Source organism: Octodon degus, unplaced genomic scaffold (assembly GCF_000260255.1).
Source record: "Octodon degus isolate 3935 unplaced genomic scaffold, OctDeg1.0 scaffold00048, whole genome shotgun sequence".
NCBI lineage: Eukaryota > Metazoa > Chordata > Mammalia > Rodentia > Octodontidae > Octodon > Octodon degus.
Genome location: NW_004524624.1, coordinates 11765816 through 11776604, shown reverse-complemented (window position 1 = coordinate 11776604; position 10789 = coordinate 11765816). Strand labels below are relative to the sequence as shown.

Here is a 10789-nt window from a genome sequence, read left to right as displayed (position 1 = left end):
CTGCTCTGCGTTGTACCCAGCTGAGTATGGACTGAAACCTCCAGTAACTGTGAGCTAAATAAACCTTTCCTTCCTTCATTTTGAGTGTCGGGTATTTGTCCCAGCAACGAGAGAAGAGTAACTAAGACACATGGACAATGCATTTTGTCTGAACTACAAAATATTTCAAATATAAATACATGAAATAATCGAATGATTTTTTAGAATAAATCTAAAGTTTAATAAAGATAGGAAGTCAGAAAAGAAGGGGTTCTAACTGTGTGCTGCAAGCATTGGTCTTTCCTTTTGTAAGTTTTTCATTCTTTAAACATAATTTTTTTTTCTTCTGAAAGTAGAAGCTCTAACTTAATTGTCTCTGGCCCCTTGTGTTTTGTGTAAAATAACTGATGTTCTTTGTGTCTCTTCTACTCAGCATTCAAACAGAATCAAAATCTACCATTCTCTGATGCCTCTATTTCATCTATATTCTCCTTAGGGCCTTCAACGATAATAAACTCCTATCCAAACTCCTTTATGCCTTTGTACATCTCCAGAAATTAAATTAAGAGGTAATTTCTGTCCTCCACACCAATAATTCAATAGCAGGCTTCACATTTACTATTTAATACACCATAACATCATAAAAGACTATAGCTTTTATGTATCAGTTAAAATTAATGTTATAGACCCACTACTTTCACTATGTACTAAACCAAAATCAAAATGTGTCAAAAGTCTAAATATTAAAATAGAAATATTGGGGCCGGGGAGATGGCTGAGTAGAATAAGCACTTCCTTGGCAAGAGCAAGGCCCTGAGTTCAATCCCAGGTTCCACCAAAAAAAAAAAAAAAAAAAAAAAAGAAATATTAAATCTGCTGAAAGACAGGGCCAGCCAAATAGCCCAGTGGATTAAAGCACCTGTGAGCAGGTGCAGGGGCCAGGCATTCGATCGCCAGGCTTGCCATGCCGGCCCCACCCCTGGGACGCACTGAGACAGCAATTGAGACTGGACGTGGTGGCTCACGCCTGTAATCCCAGCTTTTGGGAGGCTGTAAGCTGGTGGATCACTACGAGTTTGATCTAGTAGTAAGACCCTGAACACCCTGTAGACCCTTCCCTAAAATATAAATAAATAAATAAATAAATAAATAAATAAATAAATCTGCTGCAATAGAATAGATAAAACTCTTGAAGACATCAGTGTAGGCAGACTTTATGAATAAAACCCTGATTGCACAGGAACTAACACAAAGGATCAACAACTGTGATCTCATCTTATTAAAAAACTTGCACCACAAGAGAAATCACCAATAGAGTGAAAAGACAACCAACCCACAACGTGGGGAAAAATTTCTGCCAACTGTTCCTCAGACAAAGCATTACTATCTAGAGACTCACTTCTGGTTCGGTGGCAGAGTTTATGTTTCTCCCAGACCCAGCCACTGCCAGATTCAAAGATGTGAAAATCCTTCCCCAACTTCATGTGCAAAAAGGACTTTCACCCCGCCTCCAAGTCCAATATCAAGAAGGTATGGATGGCAGAACAGACAATATCATATGATAAGAAGAAACAAGAGCAATTAATGCATCAACATCTCAAAGAACAAGAATCATATGATAACAGATTGCTTATGGGAGAGGAACGTGTAAAGAATGGACTAAATTTCATGTACAAGGTCCCAGGAGCTAAAAAAGAAAACAAAGAGAAAGAAGAAACAGAAGGAGATATGAAATAAAAATCTGAATGGCAGAAGGGGGCTCTAGGGGAAAAATATACCAAAGACGATATGAACATCCGAGAACAGCCTTTTGGAATTCAGGTTTGCAATGTGAGGTGCAATAAATGTCAAAAATGGGCTCACGTCAACACAGATCAAGAGCGTCCTTTGTTTGGTCTTTCTGGAATCAATGCAAGTTCAGTTCCCACTGATGGCTCAGGGCTATTGATGCGCCCCTCGGAGCTAATAGTGGAGATGAGAAACAGTGGGTTTGCACTGAAACAAAATGTGCTGGAGAGAAACTTGACCGCAAACGACCCATCTCAGGAGTATGTTGCAAGTGAGGATGAAAAAGATCCAAAAGTTGAGTTCTTAAAGTCACTAACAACCAAAGAAAAACAGAAACTTCTTAGGAAATTAGACAGATTTGAAAAGAAAAATAAAAAGAAAAGAGACAGAAAAAACAAAAAGTTATGTAAGACCAAAAGTAAACACAAAAGGCATAAGCACAAATCCTCCTCCTCTTCATCTTCCTCCTCTTCCTCCTCTTCAGAGACTTCAGAAAGCAGGAGTGAGAGTGAGAGCAACAGCAGAGCAAAGAAAATAGAGAAGATGAAGGAGAAGAAGGAGAAGGAGGAGGAGGAGGAGAAGAAACAGGAAGTAACAACAGTGTTTCTAAAGAGAAGTCTGAGAAGAGAAAACTTTATGAAGAACCCTCCATTCTTCACAGCAACAAGAAAACAGCTGGGGAAATGCCTCCCTTTGTAAAAGGAGAGAGTTCTGGGGAGAACAGCAGCCCACCGGGCCGGCTGGGTTCTGAGCAGAAGTTCAGGAGCCGCTCGCTGTAGGAGCCCGGAGAGAGGAGGAGCCGCAGGAAAGCAGGGGAGCGGCGGATGCCAGGGCAGGGAGAGGAGAAGCAGCCGGGACCACAGTCCCACTAGCTACCAGCACAGGCAGATAAGGAACCGGCCCCAACCGAGTCCCAGCAAGGAGCTGAACAGAAGACGGGACACTGGGAGCCACGGCGGACAGATACAGAGGCGCTGATGAGCACCGAAGGGACTTGGGGCCCGAGTGACGAGGGAATAAAGAGCCGGGGTGTGAGGTTACCTGTGGATAAAAATCTCTTCATTCTCTTAATACCTATATGAGGGCGGAAGTATATGCTGCTGTCCTTCTAATAAAAAGCACTATTTTTAACGTCCCATCTCTGTAAAATATTATTTCAAGTAACTGTCGGTAAGTTTTTCTCGTGCCATGTACCAGATTTTTAAAAATCCCATATAACACTGACTTTTTTTGTTGTTGTTGTTCTAAGAACGACAGTACAATGAATGGTTATAATGTAATTTTTTCCTTTTGTCAGTTCAAATTTGTTATTACTTTTAAGATTTGTGTTTGCATGAATTAGCAAAGTGTAATGGTTGAAATTCATTTAATATGAATTAAGCTGGACTTTTATCAATAAAAAAACAAAGGATTACTAGAATATATAAAGAACTTAAAAAAAAATCGGACTCCCCAAATTTAGAGACCCAATGCAAAAGTGGACATCTGAAATGAATAGACACTTCTCAGATGAAAAAACAGCAATGGCAGATAAATATCTAAAAAATGTTCAGCATCATGTCATTTGTGAAATGCAAATTTAAAAGACCCTGAAATTCCTTGTGACCCCAGAAAGAATAGCTATTATCAAGAAATCAACCAGGGGCCGGCCAGATAGCTCAGCAGACTAAAGCACCAGCTTAGGGAGGCACAGTCACTGGGGTTCAATCCCCAGCGTGCCGGCCCCACCCCTGGGGCAGGCTAAAACAGTAACTGAGACTGGGCATGTTGGCGCATGCCTGTAATCCCAGTGCTTGGGAGGCTGAAAACAGGAGGATCAGAAGAAGGGTAGGGAAGGGAAGGGAAGGGAGAAAAAATCAACCAATAGCTAATGCTGTTTGGAAAAGGATCCTTTCTGCACTTTTGGTGGGAGTGTAGACTGGTGTGACCACTGTGGAAATCAGTGTCAAGATTCGTCAAAAAATTTCGACTAGAGGTTCCATTTGACGCTTTTGGGTATTTTCCCAAAAGAATTAAAAGCACTGTACCATAACAATATGTGTACACCCATGTTTATGCTACTGTGCAATAGGAAAAAAAAATGTTTAAGTGGGGAGAGAAACAAGGGGAGAAAAGGGAGAAAGGAAAGAAGGGAAAAGTAATACCAAGAAAAAAGGTAAAAGAAAACAAAGCTTCGTAGATGGGGAGGAGGGAGTGAAGTGAGGGAAATGATGCGCAAAAAGAAACAAGTTGCATCAAATACAAGTACAAATTCATTCTGAGTGAGATCATTATATATACCTAAAATACAGCAATAAAATCTCATGGGAAAATAAATTACATAAATAATTTGAATGAAAGACATTGGAGACTATGACCATCCTGTTGAAAGAAACAACAAATGGCAATCAATTGTGTCCTGGACACACCTGTTCTCCAAATGACATCTCAAAGTCCATACTTTATTGTTTTGCAAGCTTTCTTGAGACTCTATTTTGAAATATATATTGTTTTAATAAACACAAGATTTCTCCCCCTTTCTGGTAATAACTCTTCCTCCTCTTTTAGTAGTTATCCCTTTCCAATCCCACACGACACTGGGAAGACAGCCAACTGCAACTCCTAGTACTTGCTAACCACCATGATACTCATTCTTAACTAAAGTCACTGGACAAAGGGTGGTCACATGACCTACACAGGGCCAATCAGAATATCCTTCCTGGAACTTTATAAACATGCTGGAAAAGAGCTGAGCACCATCTAAGGCAGTGATGGTGGACCTTTTACAGATCCACTGCTGAACTGCAAACCAAAAGCCACTTATTTATTGCAAAGTGCCAATAATGCAATTGCACTTGAATACTTAGGTTTCAATTTAGAAAATACAACTCTACATTAACATATTTTGTCTTAAAATAAAAACAATATGTATGCATAGGTTCACCACTTCTCCTCTAAAGCTCTAGCTAAGAGGCTAGGAACCAAAAGCCACCCATGGCACAGTATCACCATCATGCCCACTCGCACAGCTTGAAAGAAATGTGCCAAGAGAAGGAAAGAATGAAGCCAGTACCCAGAGAGCAACACAGATAGGAGATGACAAAAGAGAGTCTAATCAATGATTTTTGTCATCTGACTCTTGATAAACCAGGATGTGACCAACAATTTGGAATACATTACTGTTTCCTCATAGTTCTATTATTATGACCCAAAAGTCATAAGTCATAAATAAATGAATGAATGAATCCAATAATGTCAATGCCAAGAGCTACCTGATCTCACCAACCCTTCATGGTTCCTAGAGGAGTTTCAATGGGGAAAGTTGGTAAATGGTCATGGAGCCATGTGAACACCAGATATTCAAGCCAGCCATTCTCAGGTATAAAAACTGAGTCCAATCCCAAGAGTCAAAGATTGCCAGTCCTTATGTTCCTGGAGTTCTTTCTGATTTGTACCCAGATATGAGGCTGTCAGGCCAGGGGCAGGCTTAGACAGCAATGTACTGAGACACACTATATTTCTGTCAGAACCCATATCATCCTTTGTAAAGGAACTGATCTCTCCTTGTTTAAGAAACAGGTGATGGGGTCTGTTGTTTGGCTTTCAATGATCCACCAACAAAAAAAAGTTGATCTACACCTAGCACTGAGTAGAAGTTTTTTGAGGAAGCCTACTGTTCTTAGTAATGAGAGCTACAAAGGGATATAACCTTGATGGGTATTCATGTTAGACTATCATTATTTTTCTTTGGAAAATATCCCTGATTCTCACCATTAGATAGTAATAACTAAGTGACTCAAAGAGGCCAGGAAATTAGGTAAATTAGGAATGAGAGTCCTGCAAGAGAGGCCTGGGCTTAGCCCAACATGATGACTATCTTTGGAATTTAAATTCCTTAAATTCTCTATGCTTGTTTTTCTGTAGTAAGAGAAAAATAATAGTTCTACACTGCAGACATTTTTGTAGGGATTAAGTAATAGGATATATGCAAAAGGCTCATCAGAGTGCCTGCCACATAATAATGTATTACTAAGTACACATGCAAAATGTTTATTTTATTTTTCTGAACCAACAATATGTATTAACACATATTTTTTATGAGCAGAATATATTTATTGAGAGAAAGAAAGCTCCTGTCCCGAGAGAGGGACAGGAGGGGGGGCCCGAGTGAGTAGTTTCCCCCAGGAAGTTGTCTCTTGCAGGGACTTTTATAGAGGAAAACTATGTGGTGAGGCGGGTCTAAGGTGGTGGAGAAGACATGGGAACTTGCTTAGTTGGGCATGAGGTAGGACCAAACTATGGTCAACCAATGAGATTACAAGCACCATTGCTCAGGTTATTAATACATATTGTATTAGTATTTTTCTATAAAAAATGTTATAAAATAAATCCTTGTTTATATTATAATAGCAATTGGCAGGGTGTGGTGGCATACACCTGTAATCCCAGAATTCCAGAGGCTGAGGCAGGAGGATTGCTGTGAATCTGAAGCCAGCCTAAGCTCCACACGGTGAGTCCAAGGCCAATGTAAACTACACAGTGAGACCCTGTCTCAAAATCACCAAAAAAAGGGCAATTAAACCATAAGACTTTTTAAAAAATTTTATTTATTTGTGTGTGTGTGCGTGTGTGTGGCCAGCTCAGCCCACCAGGGGGCGGGGCTGGCTGGCATGTGGTGCTGGGGGATTGAACCGCGGTCCCTGTGCTTTGCTAAACTTGTTCTAAGTAGGTGCTTTAGACCACTGAGCCATCTCACCAGCCCCATAAGACATTTTTAAAAATCAAAGAAAAGACATTCGAATGAAATATTTTAATAGAATCTATTTTTGTTTCTTTTATATGTAAATGTCTGTTTCTCTTCTCTCATTGCTGGAACAAACACCCAACACTCACCCAACACCCAACACTCCTTCAAATGAAGGAAGGAAAGGTTTATTTAGCTCTCTGTTACTGCAGGTTTCTGTCCATACTCAGCTGGCTCCAAGGCAAAGTGACACATGACAGAGGGCAACCTTTCATGGCAGCGGCAAAGAACAAAAGCAAAGCAGTACTGGCAACAGTGGCTACAGAGAGCTAGTCTGTCTCCCTTAAGTTGCATTCAAGCTGTCCACCCCAGGCTGGGTGAAGCACTCACACCCATAATCCTAGCAGTACTCAGACCCATAATCCCAGCCTTGGATCATGGATTAATCACAAACTGTGGAACTGTCAGTGACTAAATGAAACTTTGTGGAGACAAATACACATAAACCATAACAGTAAATACAGGCAAATTCTGGCCTTTGAGTCAATTCAAATCAACAAAAATGCGTTATTTCCCCACTTCAGCCAACAGTGAGGACAACATAGATCAAGATATATTGTGCTGTTTAGCCAGAACCAAAACCAGTTTCCTTATTTTCCAATCCAGACAGGTGCTTAGGATATTTTAAAAAAGAATATCCATAATTTGTAGCTTATAACTTCAACCAGACCAAATAAAAATTATGCCCACCAAAAACACTTGAGCAAATTTGTGTGAAAGGAAAATAAAGCTTTAATGACTCTTTCTCTCACACTGTTATCAGTTTTGACAACTCCCTGTTAATTTCCCCTGAGTTTTCTGTCAGATAGCTATAATTTCTTTTTGGTAGCTTGCCAAAATCAATAAACAATTTTAACCTTTATAATTTTTTTTAAAAAATATACTGAGAAAAGACTACTTTCTCCAAAATGACTGAGACATCTTGCACATATTAAAATTAAAATTTCTAAACATAAACTGTAAAAACTTTAACAGGCATAAAATTAACTTGATAAATAATGACTCATACCCATAATCTAAATATTAAGGTAAAATAGTACATAACTTCAAATACATTTTTATAATATACTTCTAAAGAAAGGAAATGAAGTGTACTGATAGAAACAAGAGCTGTTTGACATTATGCACATAAATCTCAAAGGTTTTTTCATATTTTCACATATCTTAAAGGCTAAATAATATGCCATCAAATCAGTCATGCTATTTAATATTAGTAATTTTTGCTGAGGGTTCAATATAAAACCAAGATTAAATTACTTTACATTGTGGTTTTGGTCTTAAGTGAAAATTAATTTCAGGCTCTATGTAAACTTCAGATTTGTACCCTGTTTTCTCCTTCCTAGCCTAGTGACAGGAAGGACTACAACAAAATGGATTTAGAGTTAATTATCTTTTATTTAGTTCCCATATCAGGATTTTTAGAATCCCCCAAGAAAGCTAATCTAAGTCCAAATAAATTGAGTCTAGAAATGTCATTATAACTTCCACTATTCTGAAAGTCTGAGACTGTGTTCTGTCATAGCATATTTTCTGGCTACATTGCCATCATCAGAACATTAGTGTAACAGACTGCTATGGCTTAAATCTAGATGTCCCCCCAAAACCTCATAGTTTTAGATAGGGCCTTAGGAAGGCAGAATCACAGGTGTGTCATACTGGATTAAGGGTGTGTGATAACTGGATTAGTCCACTGATTTGCTTTAGCCTGGGTATGGGTAATAGAATTGTGGAAAAGGGAAGCCCCACCCTGAGTGTGTTTGGCACTAACCGATAGGTTTATATCCTGGATGGACTATAAAGGAAAAAAAGGGGGCTGGAGAGATGGCTCACTGGAATAAGCACTTCCCTGACAAGTGCAAGGGCCTAAATTCAATCCCTGGTTCCACCAAAATAATAAAAATAAAAATAAAAATAAAATAAAGAAAGAAAAAGAAAGAAAGCAGGCTCACTGCTTCCTGCCTGCTGCCTGCCACACCATGAACTGTTTCTCCTCTACCATTTCACCCTGCATTGGAACCTGCCAACTATGGACTGAGACCTGTACAAACTATAAGCTGTAATAAATATTTGCTTCTTTAACTGGTGAGTGTCCCATATTTCATCCCAGCAACAAGAAAGGTAACTAAGACACAGATCTTCAACCTACAGGAAAAATAAGGGCCCTTGGTGGATAAAGTAAAGTGGTCTCCTGAGAAAACCTCCTGAGAAGACCTTAGACTCTCAAGTCACTGCACACGGTGGTCTAATGAAAGCAAGTGATGCATTTTACCCACAAGCACAGTGATGACCACTGAAACCCAAAATCTTTCGGTTAATTATTATTTTCTTTCTTTTTTTAAAAAACATATTTATTGATTTATTTATTTATTTGGTACAGATAGTTTCAGGGCCAGCATGGCATATGGAACTAGGGATTGAACTCGGGTCCTTGTGCTTGCCAGGCGGGCACTTAGACAGCTCAGCTATCTCCCCAGCCCTATTATTTCATTCTATACATATTCATCAAAATGTTCTTTCTCTTTAATATTTAATCAAGTCACTTTTTAAACTCTATGTAAGTGACAATGCCTCTGAACTCTGAAGGAAAAAGGCCACAGGAGCTTCTGTGCTCACTTCAAGTGAGTACAGGCTATGGAAGCTTGGAGCGAAGTCTGCACAAAGTGCACGTGCAGTATTACCAAAACATACGATGAGGGTTAAACACACAGTACAGTAAAAGACACACTGCCCTTAAGCCTACTCAAAATACTTCTCACTCACACACACTTATCCTAGTGTCCTTGCCACTTTTGGAAGCAGGTCCAAAATCCTCTCCCATGTCTTTGGTCATGTTGTCATGGCAGCCTTACACGCTGAAGCAACCAAAAACATTTAACTTTCATGGTTATTTTAACTGTGAAGAAGAGCTAGAAATTTCAGGATGCCAAGTCCTGTGAATATGGTGGATGAGAACATACTGTAATGTTTTTATTTGACAGAAATTGCTGTCAATGTTTTGTTAATTCAAGAACATAGCAGCATCCAAGAAAAGACATTCATGAAAGAGGACTCCTAGAACTGCTTTAGAAAGTGGCAAGAATGATAGGAGTAGTGTGTGCAAAGGAAGGAGGGGTGTACTGACAGGTATTAATGACAATGTGTCTCTTACTATAATAAACTTTTAAAGTAAAACATGATTTTTTTTATTGCACTTCCTACAGTGTACCTGGGAAGATAGCTCAGACGTCCCACAACTGACACCCAATAGTCACTTCTGAGACACCCGGTGTGACTGCTTCCTTGATATGGCGCCTCTGGGTAATCATTCATAACATGATATTGCACAATTATTTCGTTGTGTATTGCTGGGTTTTGATTTGTACTCTTTCATTGTGGCACCTAGAAGGAAAATGTTAGCTTCTAAACTAGCTTCTGAGATTTGAGAAATTCAGATAAAAGTAGGAAACATATGGAATTAAATACTCCTACAAACATTCATTTTCATTTTCCATTATAAGCAATAAAAAGTAAACTAGCTAATCATCATGGAAATTCCTCAAAACAAAAACAAAAACTTGAAATTTCATTAAGGGGACCCAGCTAGTCCCCTTTTAGTTATCTTCCCAAAAGAACTGAAAACATCATATTACAGCAATATATGCATTCCCATGTTAATACCACCACAATTTGTAAAAGCTCAATCTTGGAAGCAGCCTATGTGTCCATCAACAGATGACCGGACAAAGAAAATGTGGCATATATACACAGTGGAGCACTATTGTACCATAAAGAAAGACAAGTTTGAGTTATTTGTAAGAAAATGGTTGCACCTTCAGACAATAATGTTAAGTGAAATAAATCAGATGCACAAACTTAAATATTATATGGTTTATCTTATATAAGAAAGCCAAAATATAAACAAAGAGAAAAAACAGGAAATCGAAAGTTGTGCCTTTTGTAAAAGGGAAGGGACCCAAGAGATGGAGAGAGAAGAGAAGGGAAGGGAAAAAGGAGAGAATGAAGATGTACTCTACACACTTACCAACTTCCCATAAGTACGCACTCATTATGTACTGAAAACGTACTAAAAAATGAAAATTCAAAAAAACTTCTCTAATGCAATAAAATAAAGCTCTAGCCAGTTGCTGCCGTGCTGTCTCTCAGGTAGATGATTGTTTAAAAAGGAAAGGGGTGGTGAATGAAGGCAGGAGACAGGGAAAGGAGTGTTGCAGGACTGTCCTGCAACAATGTTGTACATGG

The 10789-nt window shown here is 38.9% G+C and overlaps 1 protein-coding gene and 1 pseudogene across 1 annotated transcript in view; one reads left to right on the top strand and one right to left on the bottom strand.

Moving 5' to 3' along the window:
* Eml6 (echinoderm microtubule associated protein like 6) overlaps nt 1-10789 on the bottom strand; it is a 275911-nt gene that overhangs the window by 247609 nt on the left and 17513 nt on the right. The window lies entirely within an intron of this gene.
* Nucleotides 1438-2546, top strand: LOC105742350 (annotated as a pseudogene).